We start from the raw sequence: 12,996 nt of genomic DNA, 5'->3' as shown, positions 1-12,996 counted from the left end.
AGGAATGAGGAGGAAGAGAAAGGGGATGCTGGACATGAGGGTGGGGGAAGAGAGAGAGTAGGATGCTGGGCAGGAGGGGAGAGAGAGGGGTGTGCTTTGCTGGAAATGCTGCCCCCAGAGGGATACAGAGGGATACATCGCTGTGCCAGAGCAGCCATGTGTATCTCAGAGGGGAGGTAGGGGTGGGGTTGGAGGAGTAATTCTGAAAATCTGTCCTAGGTGCAGAAAAGGCTGGTCCCGGCATTGGAGTCAGAGATGGGAGGAATGAATGAAACCCCATCACAGTGTAGGAAATCGGTGATGGGACTATTGTGTTAGACTCCATTGTGATGTATGAGGTAGGTGCTGGGAGGAATGAGTGAAACGCCATTGAAAGGACTTAACATATAAATAAAGCTTGAAGTTGTAAAAGTAATTGAAAAAAAAAAAAAAGCTAATCTTGGAAAGTTCCTGGGAGGTGATTGGTCATAAAAGACAATGGAGTCTCTTAGTGACCAATCAGGTGATGCGTTTGGAACAATAAGTATCTGCTGGGAGCTGGAAACTGTCAGGGCAAACACTCCAACAAGGAAGAGGGGGGGGTAAGAGACTCAGCTACCAGGGTGTGTTCTGGGGTAGGGGGCAGACCCTGGGGCAACAGAGGAAGATAACAATGGAGGAAGATGGCCAGGAGATGGCTTTAGGACTGAGCTTTGGGCTGTGTAGGGCAGATACCCAACCGGATGAAAATAACAAAGGGTAGTACGAGAGGGGGCTGCAGGCCATCTTGTGATGAAGAGCAGTGTGAGAGGTTCATAGCATATGAAGTGATGGGACAGACAGAGGGTGCTGCAGTGTATGTTATGATGGAGCAGTGTGATGTGAGCTACAAGGAGCCTCAGTACTGAGACAAGGGCCAGTATTGTAGGTGCTGCTCAGCTTCCTGTGATGAGTCAGTTTGAAAGGGACTTACTGGACATCATGTGACAGAGCAATGTGAGAGCAAAGCAGTATATTTTGTGATGGGTCAGTGTAAGAGGAGGGCTGCAGGGCTTTTTGTCACAGGGGTAGTGTGACAGGGGGCAGTATGAGAGGGAGTTGCAAGACATCTTGTGACGGGGCAGTGAAAGAGGGGACTGCAGGATATCCTGTGACAGAGAGCAGTGTAAGTCCACGGCACATCCTGTGACTGGACAGTGCAAGAGGATGCTGCAGGATCTCCTGTGACAGTAGGCAGTGTGGCAGGTCAGTGAGAGAGGGGACTGCAGGGTATCCTGTAATGGGGACAATGTGACAAGGCGAAGCACGTCCTATGAGTGGGTGGGGAGAAGAGGACAGTTTGACAGGGGGCTGCAAGGGATCCTGTGACTTGAAGGAGGAGGGGTGGCAGGATATACTAGGATGGGGCGCATGTGAATGGGGGCTGCAGGACATCTTATGATGGGGTAGTGGAACGAGGGGGGATGCAGACAATCTTGCGACAGGGGGGGGGAGGGGGACTTGCAGTATATCCTATGACGGAATTAACAAGATTCTGTGTTGTCAGTTGGGAGCAGAGAGCTGGGGGAGGCGACACCAAAGAGGCACGGGATCAGGGCCTGGAAGCTGGAGCCAACAAGGCACAGCCCTGAGCGCACAGAAAGAGTGCGAACCTGTGCAGGTGAGTGTTGATTGATCTAGGAACTGCACAGCTACTGAAAGTCCCAGTCAGTGATCAGCCTGCTTAAGTAAAATATTGTTGGGTATATAGATCTCTTATTATTTACACTCCTAATCCAAGAGCATTACCTGAGTTGTATCTACATTGGCGTATTTTAAAAACTATATGTTTATGCTTCCCTCGCAGAGTCTATGGATTTTTCCCTTGTCAATGTTTGATGTTTTTCCCATCTTCTTTTATACTCTGTGTCTCCAGGTTATTTCCATAGTATTATATAACTATGTCCTTTCTATAGCTAGCATGCTATTAGTCTACTCCTGATATTTTAAAATAAAAAAAGAGTAAGGTACTCAGGGCCACTTTTTCTTATGGGCAAAAGCAGCTGCACTCCTCCCTAGCAGTGGTATTGGTTGCTGGAGTGGGTGGTGCCAGAACCTTGTTGCTGGCAGAAGTTTTCATGTTCTCCTGCTCTTCTGCCTCCTGCTCCAGTTCCTGCTCAAACATAGAGCTGTCACCTGTGAACAGCAAATGTGTTTAATTAGGTGTGTTCATATATTGCAGGGTGTGCTGGGCATTGTCTTATGGGCATTTAGAAGAATTTCCTTTTCAGGGAGAGCTGCATGCAAAGAAAACTGCTATTAGCAATGGTACGCTCATGCCATATGTGTGATGGCAAGGCCATACCATGGTTTCTATTCATACAGAAGCTTGCTTTCAGCATTATGTAACTTGATGGTGCCTTGAATGTGAGAAGGGGACAGAGATAGACTAGGTGTCAGGGTTAGAAGTGTTAGGTTCTGGTCCACAGAGGAAGGCATTTAAGGCCATGAGCTGTACCACTGGGAGGAATGTTCCACACATCCATCACCTTCTCTGTAAAGAAATATTTCCTAAGATTATTCCTGAATCTACCCCCTTTCATCCTCAATACATGACCTTTCATTATAGAGTCTCTTTTCCGTTGAAAAAGCCTTTGAGATATTTGAATATCTCTATCATATTTCCTCTATCTCACTTTTCCTCCAGGGTATACCTGTTTAGATTTATATGCTTTAGAACAAAGACCACTGATCATTTTAGTAGCCACACTCTGGACTGACTCCATCCTGTTTATATCCTTTGAAGGTGTGGTCTCCAGAATTGTACACTCACTCTGTTCCAAATTAGGTCTCACCAGAGACTTATACAGGGTCAATACGACCTCCCTTTTTCTGCTGATCATTCCTCTCCCTTTGCATCCAAGCATCTTTCTGGCTTTTACTGGCACATTTTCCATCTGTTTGGCCACCTTAAGATCATCAGATACAATTACCCCCAGATCCTGCTCTTCCTTTGTGTTTAGAAGAATTTCACCTCCAATACTGTACCTTTCCTTTGAGTTACTGCATCCTAACTGAATCACTCTATAAATTTTAGCATTAAATCTTAGCTGCCAGACTATAGACCATTCTACAAGCTTTATTAGATCCCGCCTCTTGTTTTCCATACCTTCCTGGCTGTCCACCCTGTAATAAATTTTGGTATCATTGGCAAAAAAAAGACAAATATTTACTGACAATCTATCTGCTATGTCACTCACAAAAATGTTTAAAAAAATGGTCCAAGGACCAATCCCTGAGGCGCATCACTAGTAACACCCCCCCTCCTCAGAGTAAACTCCATTTACTCCTGCCCTTTGTCGCTTTCCATTCAGCCAGTTTCTAACCCAATCCAGCACCAAGGGTGCTCAATTTATTTATAAGTCTTCTGTGTGAAACCGTGTCAAAGGCCTGACTGAAATCCAAGTACACTAGTCAAGTGCTCTCCCTTGATCCAACTTCCTGATCACCCAATCAAAGAAGATGATCAGGCTCATTTGATAAAATTTACCTCTGGTAAAACTATGCTGCTTCAGACTTTACAATCCATTGGATTGCAAAAATTGTAATATCATCTGTAAAGATATATTTCCTAAGATTACTCCTGAATCTACCCCCTTACACCCTAATCACATGACCTATCATTCTAGATCCTCTCTTCCATTGAAAATGCATGGAAATCTTTGAGATATTTGAATGTATCATATCTCCCCTATCTCACCTTTCCTCTAGGGCATATACATGTTTAGATCTATAAGTCTATCCCCATATGCTTTAGAACAAAGACCACTGAACATTTTAGTAGCCACCCTCTGGACCAACTCCATCCTGTTTATATCCTTTTGAAGGTGCGGTCTCCAGAACTGTACACAGTATTCCCAATGAGGTCTCACCAGGGACCTATACAGGGGCAATATCACCTCCCTTACTCTTCTGACCATTCCTCTCCCTATGCAGCCAAGCATCTTTCTGGCTTTTACCATCGCTTTATCCACCTGTTTGGCCACCTTAAGATCATCAGATACAATTACCCCCAGATCCCGCTCTTCCTTTGAGCTTAGAAGAATTTCACCTCCAATACTATATTTTCCCTTGGGTTTTTGCATCCTAAATGCATTACTCTGCATTTTTTAGCATTAAATCTTAGCTGCCAGACTTTAGACCATTCCTCATGCTTCACTAGATCCCTCCTCATATTTTCCACTCCTACCTGGCTGTCCACCCTGTTACAGATTTTGGTATCATTGGCAAAAAGACCAAACCTTTCCTGACAACCCCTTCCGTTATGTTGCTCAGAAAAATGCTGAAAAGAACCGGTCCAAGGACCAATCCCTGAGGCACATCGCTAGTAACAACCCCCTTCTCCGAGAAAACTCTATTTACAACTACCCTTTGTCGCCTCTCACTCAGCCAGTTTCTAACACAGTCAATCACTCTAGAACCCATACCAAAGGCACACAATTTATTTATGACTTCTGTGCGGCTTTGCTGAAATCCAAGTACACTATAAGGCAAATTTTTTAAGCCCTCTGCGCACCAAAGCCAGGAGATATGCACTGAAGTCAGGCTGGTGTGCGCTGTGCGGATTTTAAAAAGTGTGCGAGTACACACATATCTCCTAGTATGAGCACAAAACATTTTTGCCAAAGAGAAGCAGGGCATAACTGTTTAAGCACACAAGCACGCTCCAGGGTCCCCTACCACGTAACTTTACTTTTGCTACCTGGAGATAATACCCTTATTCAATAGACATACACACGGTAAATGCGACTCCGACAGTGCTCTATGCTTCAAAGGCAACAGGAAATGTGAAAAAAAGGATTTACATTCACAAAAAATGTGGGGAGTAGCTTGCTTGTTACGGTGGTTACTACCCCAAACCAAACAAGCCTGATGCTTCACTTTCAATGCATATCCAGTGTTGCTCTCTGCTTCAACGGCAGGGGGAATGAAGAAAAGATGATTTTTATATTCCGACAACAACCAACAAGGACTGAATTCCACGGTCTGGGTAAACAAATAAGCATGGGTGTAGCTTGCTTGCTACGGCGGTTACTACCCGAATCAATTAAGCCTGATACTTCACTTTCAATACATATCCAGAGAAGCTCTCTGCTTCAATGGCAGGGTGAGATGAAGAAAAGTGGATTTATATTCATATAACAACCAACAAGGACTGAATTGCACAGGATGGGTAAACAAATAAGCATGGGAGTAGCTTGCTTATTGCGGTGGTTACTACCCCTAACCAATTAAGCTAGATACTTCACTTAGAAGCAGTCAAGCACCACTCTCTACATTAGTTGCGGGGGTGGAAGGCAAATAGAACCAAAAGGTTACATTAATAGCGGGGTAGAAGGGAAATAGAACCAAAAGGTTACTAAAGACCAAGAGTAACAGATAAGTATGAGAGAGAGAAAAAAAAGTGTGGAAGCTTGCTGGGCAGACTGGATGGGCCATTTGGTCTTCTTCTGCCGTCATTTCTATGTTTCTATGTAAATCCTGAAACAAAAAACAATAAAGAGGTTAGTAGAGTTTTAAGGATTGGGGCTAACAGGGTAAAAGGGAGGCTAATTATCTAGGGGGGGAGGTTTAGTAAGTCATATCCTTTACCTGGGCAAACTGGGAACAAACTGGGGAAGCTGGTAATTGCATCAGCGCACCTATGCACCAAAATGCCCCCACTTATGAGGTAGAGGTGGCATTTGCAAACACATTATTTTATATCATGCGAGCTTATACGTGCATATGTTATAAAACGGCTGCTTCCATTATTGTGAGCCAGCATACGCGCATATTTGTGAGCCTGCGTGGCTGTTTAAATGTTACAGTTTATGTCTAGTGCTCTCCTTCATCCAACACTCTGTCACCCAATCAAAAAAATGGATCAGATTCATCAGATTCACCTCAAAACAATTGAACCCACCATATCTAAAACTATCACCAAAATCGTCAATTTATCCCTGACTGAAGGTAATTACCCCAAATGCCTCAAATCTGCAGTTATCAAACCTATTCTAAAAAAGAACAACTTAGATCCTGAAATCCTCACTATCGCCCCATCTCAAACCTATCGTTCATAGCCAAAACCATTGAAAAAGTCATACACACCCAACTTGACGACTATCTGGAAACAAACAACATCCTACCTCCAACTCAATATGGATTCAGAAAAAACCTAAACACAGAATCTCTCCTCCTCTCACTAAATGACATAATACTAAGAGGCTTTGACAAAGGTGAAAAATACCTACTCATCCTCCTTGACCTCTCAGCTGCTTTCGACACAGTAAACCACAATATATTGTTAGAACGACTGACTCAAATCGGCTTAACTGACACCACCCTACAATGGTTCTCTTCCTATTTATCTGACAGAACCTACCAAGTTTTAATCAATAACAACCCATCCAAAAAGATCAACCTCAACACTGGAGTTCCCCAGGGATCAGCGTAATCCGCCACCCTATTTAACATATACTTTCTCCCCATCTGCCAATTACTAAAAGATAATGGAATCACCCACTTCCTCTATGCCGACGACATTCAACTTCTAATTCCCATCCAAAATTCGATTGAAGACACCTACAAGAAAATCTTGACTCTACTTATCTCAATTAAACATCTCCTAAATTCTCTGAAGCTCATAATCAACATCGACAAAACTGAAATAATACTCATGAAAAAAAACCCAATCCAACTCCGCCACCCCTGCCTTTACTTGACAAACAAATGAATTCTATACTCCCCACCACCCACACCAGGAACCTTGGAATTATCATTGATAAAGAACTTTCATTCAAGAACCACATATCAAATAAAACTAAAGAAGGATATCACAGACTTCTAACCCTAAGACACTTAAAACCATTTCTTAACCCTTATGATTTCAGAACAGTCTTATTTTATTTATTTATTTATTTATTTATTTACTTTTCTATACCGCGGCTCGTTGGCAAACATCACCTCGGTTTACAATGAACATTAAGTGAGCAACAGGCTTTACAATCCAACATATTTAAGAAAGGATACAATAGCTGATAACATTCAAATTATATTAAAATAAAACTAGACTACTTAGCTAGGGCGTATAGTACTGGGGATCAACTTAAATAAACAGTACAGAAATTTCTTTAGGTCCATATTAGACATATTGCAGGAAGTTAGGACATCAAAATGTGTTTAGCATAATTGAAAGTAACTGATTGGAATGATAACTACTACTACTCATTTTCTCCACCTTTGACTACTGCAACTCCTTACTAATTGGAATACCTTATTCAAACCTCAAACTGCTCCAGATTCTGCAGAACTCAGCAGCCAGAGTTCTGACAGGAACAAAAAGAAATGAACACATAACGCCCATATTGATCTCACTTTATTGGCTCCCAATTAAAGCACGCATCGAACACAAATCAATGACCATCATTCATAAAATTCTAAACAATGATCATCATGAACTAAATGGCTTAAACATAACCCCCCAAAATCCTCAAAGAAACCTACGTTCAAACAAATCAGGATGCTTAAACATCCCCCCCATCAAAGATGCGCATCTAACAACAACAAGAGAAAGAGCCTTTTCCATTGCCTCCCCTAAATTTTGGAACTCCCTACCTAAAGATCTGAGAACCCAACCCAACCTCAAAACGTTCAAAAAAGACCTAAAAACATTGCTGTTTCACAAATTCTACACTGACCTTCATACTTCTGAACATCCTAACTCCCAATCGAACTTTCATCCAAAAAACCTCAAAATAACTTCTATCCAACCAGAACAAACAATCCCTCCTCCTCCCACATAATGATACTTTCTGGACTTGAAATGTTTAACCTCTGTTTAATATGCACATTGTTATATTTTTTCCACAATTGTTAAGAGAGTTACAATTTAAATTTTGTAAACCGTTATGATGGCTTTACCGAATGACGGTATATAAAACTCAACAAATAAATAAATAAATAAATAAATAAATAAATCTGACAAGATTTATTTCTAATAAAATCATGCTGCCTTGGATCTTGCAATCCACTGGATTCCAAAAATTGCACTATCCTCTGTTTTAGCAGTGATTCCATTAGTTTGCTCACCACAGAGGTCAGACTAACTGGCCTGAAGTACCCAGCTTCCTCCTTACTTCTATTTTATAAATAGGAACCACATCTGCCCTTTTCCAGTCCTTCAAAACTACTCCAGACTCTAAGGAAGCATTGAAAAGGTCAGCCAGTGGAGCTACTAAGACATCTCTAAGTTCCCTTAGTACCTTCGGATGCATCCCATCCAGCCCCATCGCATTTTCCTCTTTAAGTTTAGTTACCTTCTCATGAACACACTGTTCTGAAAATTGATTGAGGCTTACCTCACTTCTAATCTGCTCCAGGCCCTGCTCCAGGCCCTTCCACAGTGAACTGTGAACAGAAATATTTAAGTAATTTTGCTTTTTCCTCATCAGCCTCTACATATCCCTCCCCTTCACCTTTGAGTCTCACAGTGCCACCTTTGCACTTCCTTCTATCAAGAATATATCTAAAATTAATCATGTCCCCAATTTACCATATTTGCTGTTTTCTTCTATTTGAATTTTTGTATTCCTGACCACTTTCCCAGCTTATCTTAATTTTTCCAGATATTTTCACCTGTCTTCTCTTTTTGTGATCTATTGTAGCTTATGAATCCTAAACTTTTCTCCCTTACCTTTTCAGATACTTTTTTAGAAAACCATTATGGTCTTTTTTTTTTCTCTTCCTTTTATTTACATTCTTAACAAAAAGATTAGTTGCCCTTATGATATCTCCTTTTAGTTTTGCCCACTGCCCTTCTATTTCCCCTAGATTTTTCCATCCAGCTAATGTCTTCTTGAGGTACTCCCCCATTTTGAGAAAGTTAGTTTTCTTGAAGTCTAGGACCCTCGTCTTAAAATGAACCTTCATCTTTTGCGTCCTAATATTGAACCACACCAGGTGGTCACTGGTTCCCAGATGATTATCCAATACAACATCTTTCCTTCTCCCTAACTAAGCTTAGTACAAGGACAACAAATTGTTGGTTTATTCATTTGTTAGACTTTATTACTTATAACCTTTATTACTATGTTACCCAATTCTTATTTACCGTGATTACTATGTAATTCAAATTGTATACTTGGTTTTTCTTCTCTTTGACTATGTTACTTAAAGTTGCATAAATGTTCATTGTTTCATGTAATGCCATCAGGCAAGTTTCTTTTTGTTCTATGTAAACCGGTTTGATTTGCATCTAATGTAGGAAGATCAGTATATAAAAACAATAAATAAATAAATAAATAAATACTGTCCCCCATTGGTAAGCACCAGCTCCAGTATTTCTCCCTCCAGTGTGGTTTCCATTACCAGTTGACAGAATAGTTCTCCTTGTAGAGAATCCAGGATCTCCATGCTTCTGGAACAGGGGTGGGCACTTCCGGTCCTTGAGGGCCACAAACCAGTCTGGTTTTCTGGATATCCCTAATGAATATGCATGAGAGAGATTTGCATGCACTCTGCCTCAGTTGTATGCAAATCTATGTCATGCATATTCATTAGGATATCCTAAAACCTCGACAGGTTTGTGGCCCTCGAGGACTGGAATTGCCCACCCCTGTTCTAGAAGATACTGCAGTTGGTATGTTCCAATTAACATCTGGAAGATTAAAACCACCTAGCAGCAGCATCTCCCATTTCACAGCAATCCTGTGAATATCCTCCATTAAACCTCTGTCCATCTCTTCTGATTGTGTTGGATGTTTCATTCCCTCTTTCCAGATTAACTCACAGTGCCTCCTCCATACCTCGTAAACCAGGAATACTGTTGCTTTAATACTGTTCTTTATATATAATGCCATGCCTCTTCCTTGTATAACTATATCCCAGTCATTTTTTTCTGTGTACCAGGTCTCTGTGACAGCTACTATATCTAAATCACCTTTTTCCATGACTACTGTTTTATTGACCGAGCCATTAGAACAGAGGTCCAGTACCAAGTTTTAATCAGAATAAATTTATTTTTTATTCAATATTGAAAGCCAATCACATTAGACCCCTGGGAGACAGAGAGGGAACTTTTTCTTTTTCAAAGTTCTGCCTGCCTGTCTCAGCGTTTATTAGTCAGGGCTAAGTTTTTATAGATAAAAAACATCCAGGGACTGCATAAAGTATCAGGTACCACGTGTGTCCTATCCAATCAGGCAAACTTTATCTAAACTTCCCCTGATACCGCCTCCCACCTTAAGATCCAATTAGGCCTAAGAAGGGCCCACATGTCTATTGAGTACTGTCAATCTTCTGTTAGTTCTTTGTCCTGTCAATATATCAATCATTGTAGTCGGTCTTTGTTCTGTCACTCATTCCAGGCCTTTGATCAGAGTCTTGACCTCAGGGGGATATTCAGTTTAACTGGCCTTTTTCAGTCGAGATAGGAATCTGTGAGAACAAAGCTTGGAATGTGGCCTCAGCCATTTGCTATCGATAACCTCATGACCTTTGAGCATAGGCTTTGCAGAGCCTAAATGTATTCCAGATGTCTCCAAGTAGCCATTCACACACAGGTCAGTTTAAGTTCACTGTATGCCAGCAGTTTCAGTTAAGTCAGACAGCAAAGGATTCTGGGGTAAGCTGAATGAGCCAAAGTCCTGAGCCAAAGTCTCCATGTTAAGCTGCTGCCCACATATCATTACCTCTAGATCTGGGACTTTATTCTCTATACTATGAGCATTGGTGCACATAGCTTTCCAAATATTGTCTTTTTTTCACATCTCCCATTGCTATATGAGTATTTAATGCTTTAATTACCTTAGTGTTTTGTTCACCCATCCCTGATGATTCTAGTTTAAAGCCCTCTTCAGTAGGTTCTGTGTTGAAAGATGCCCTATGAGAAAAGACTAAAAAGGTTAGGACTGTTCAGCTTGGAGAAGAGACGGATGAGGGGGAATATGATAGAGGTGTTTAAAATCATGAGAGGTCTAGAACGGGTAAATGTGAATCGGTTATTTACTCTTTCGGATAGTAGAAGGACTAGGGGGCACTCCATGAAGTTAGCATGGGGCACATTTAAAACTAATCGGAGAAAGTTCTTTTTTACTCAACGCACAATTAAACTCTGGAATTTGTTGCCAGCGAATGTGGTTAGTGCAGTTAGTATAGCTGTGTTTAAAAAAGGATTGGATATGTTCTTGGAGGAGAAGTCCATTACCTGCTATTAAGTTCACTTAGAGAATAGCCACTGCCATTAGCAATGGTTACATGGAATGGACTTAGTTTTTGGGTTCTTGCCAGGTTCTTATGGCCTGGATTGGCCACTGTTGGAAACAGGATGCTGGGCTTGATGGACCCTTGGTCTGACCCAGTATGGCATTTTCTTATGTTCTTATGCTGCTTCCCATCTTTGATAAGTTGATCCCATCTCATAAATCATAAGAACATGCCATACTGGGTCAGATCAAGGGTCCATCAATCCCAGAATCCTGTTTCCAACAGTGGCCAATCCAGGCTATAAGTACCTGGCAAGTACCCAAACACCAAGAAGATCCCATGCTACTGATGCAATTAATATCAGTGGCTATTCCCTAAGTAAACTTGATTAATAGCAGTTAATGGACTTCTCCTCCAAGAACTTATCCAAACCTTTTTTAAACCCAGCTACACTAACTGCACTAACCACATTCCCTGGCAACAAATTCCAGAGTTTAATTGTGTGTTGAGTGAAAAATAACTTTCTCCGATTAGTTTTAAATGTGCTACATGCTAATTTCAAGGAGTGCCCCCTAGTCCTTCTGCTATCCGAAAGAGTAAATAACCGATTCACATTTACCCGTACTAGACCTCTCACGATTTTAAACACCTCTATCATATTCCCCCTCATCCGTCTCTTCTCCAAGCTGAACAGTCCTAACCTTTTTAGTCTTTTCTCATAGGGGAGCTGTTCCATCCCATTTATCATTTTGGTTGCCCTTCTCTATACCTTCTCCATCGCAACTATATCTTTTTTGAGATGTGGCAACCAGAATTGTACACAGTATTCAAGGTGCAGTCTCACCATGGAGCGATACAGAGGCATGATGACATTTTCCGTTTGATTCTCCATTCCCTTCCTAATAATTCCTAACATTCTGTTTGCTTTTTTGACTGCCGCAGCACACTGAGCAAACGATTTCAATGTATTATCCACCATGATGCCTAGATATCTTTCCTGGGTGGTAGCTCCTAATATGGAACCTAACATTGTGTAACTATAGCATGGATTATTTTTCCCTATATGCATCACCTTGCACTTATCTACATTAAATTTCATCTGCCATTTGGATGCCCAATTTTCCAGTCTCACAAGGTTCTCCTGCAATTTATCACAATCCGCTTGTGTTTCTTTCCAGATCATTTATAAATATATTGAAAATCCCAATACAGATCCCTGAGGCACTCCACTACCCATCCCCCTCCACTGAGAAAATTGCACATTTAATCCTACTCTCTGTTTCCTGTCTTTTAACCAGTTTGTAATCCACGAAAGGACATCGCCACGTATCCCATGACTTTTTACTTTTCCTAGAAGCCTCTCATGAGGTACTTTGTCAAATGCCTTCTGAAAATCCAAATACACTACATCTATCGGTTCACCTTTATCTACATGTTTATTAACCCCTTCAAAAAAGTGAAGCAGATTTGTGAGGCAAGACTTGCCTTGGGTAAAGCCATGCCTTTCTATATGTTCTGTGATTTTGATCTTTAGAACACTTTTCACTATTTTTCCTGGCGCTGAAGTCAGGCTAACTGGTCTGTAGTTTCTGGATTGCCCCTGGAGCCCTTTTTAAATATTGGGGTTACATTAGTCACCATCCAGTCTTCAGGTGCAATGGATGATTTTAATGATAGGTTGCAAATTTTTACTAATAGATCTGAAATTTCATTTTTTAGTTCCTTCAGAATCCTGGGGTGTATACCATCCGGTCTAGGTGATTTACTACTCTTCAGTTTGTCAATCTCTGCTCA

The 12,996-nt window shown here is 41.2% G+C and overlaps 1 protein-coding gene across 1 annotated transcript in view; it reads left to right on the top strand.

Annotated features, from left to right (window-relative positions):
* The first annotated feature begins 560 nt into the window (after positions 1-560).
* Positions 561-12,996, top strand: part of LOC115097951 (barrier-to-autointegration factor-like) — a 79,331-nt gene continuing 66,895 nt past the window's right edge. The window contains exons 1-2 of the mRNA XM_029614141.1: positions 561-581; positions 1,526-1,639. The gene's annotated coding sequence lies outside the window, so the exon portion shown is untranslated. The remainder of the gene's footprint in view (positions 582-1,525; positions 1,640-12,996) is intronic.

This window comes from Rhinatrema bivittatum, chromosome 8, assembly GCF_901001135.1.
Source record: "Rhinatrema bivittatum chromosome 8, aRhiBiv1.1, whole genome shotgun sequence".
NCBI classification, from domain to species: Eukaryota; Metazoa; Chordata; class Amphibia; order Gymnophiona; family Rhinatrematidae; genus Rhinatrema; species Rhinatrema bivittatum.
The sequence above is the reverse complement of the archived record's forward strand: the minus strand, read 5'-3'. Positions and strand labels throughout refer to the sequence as shown.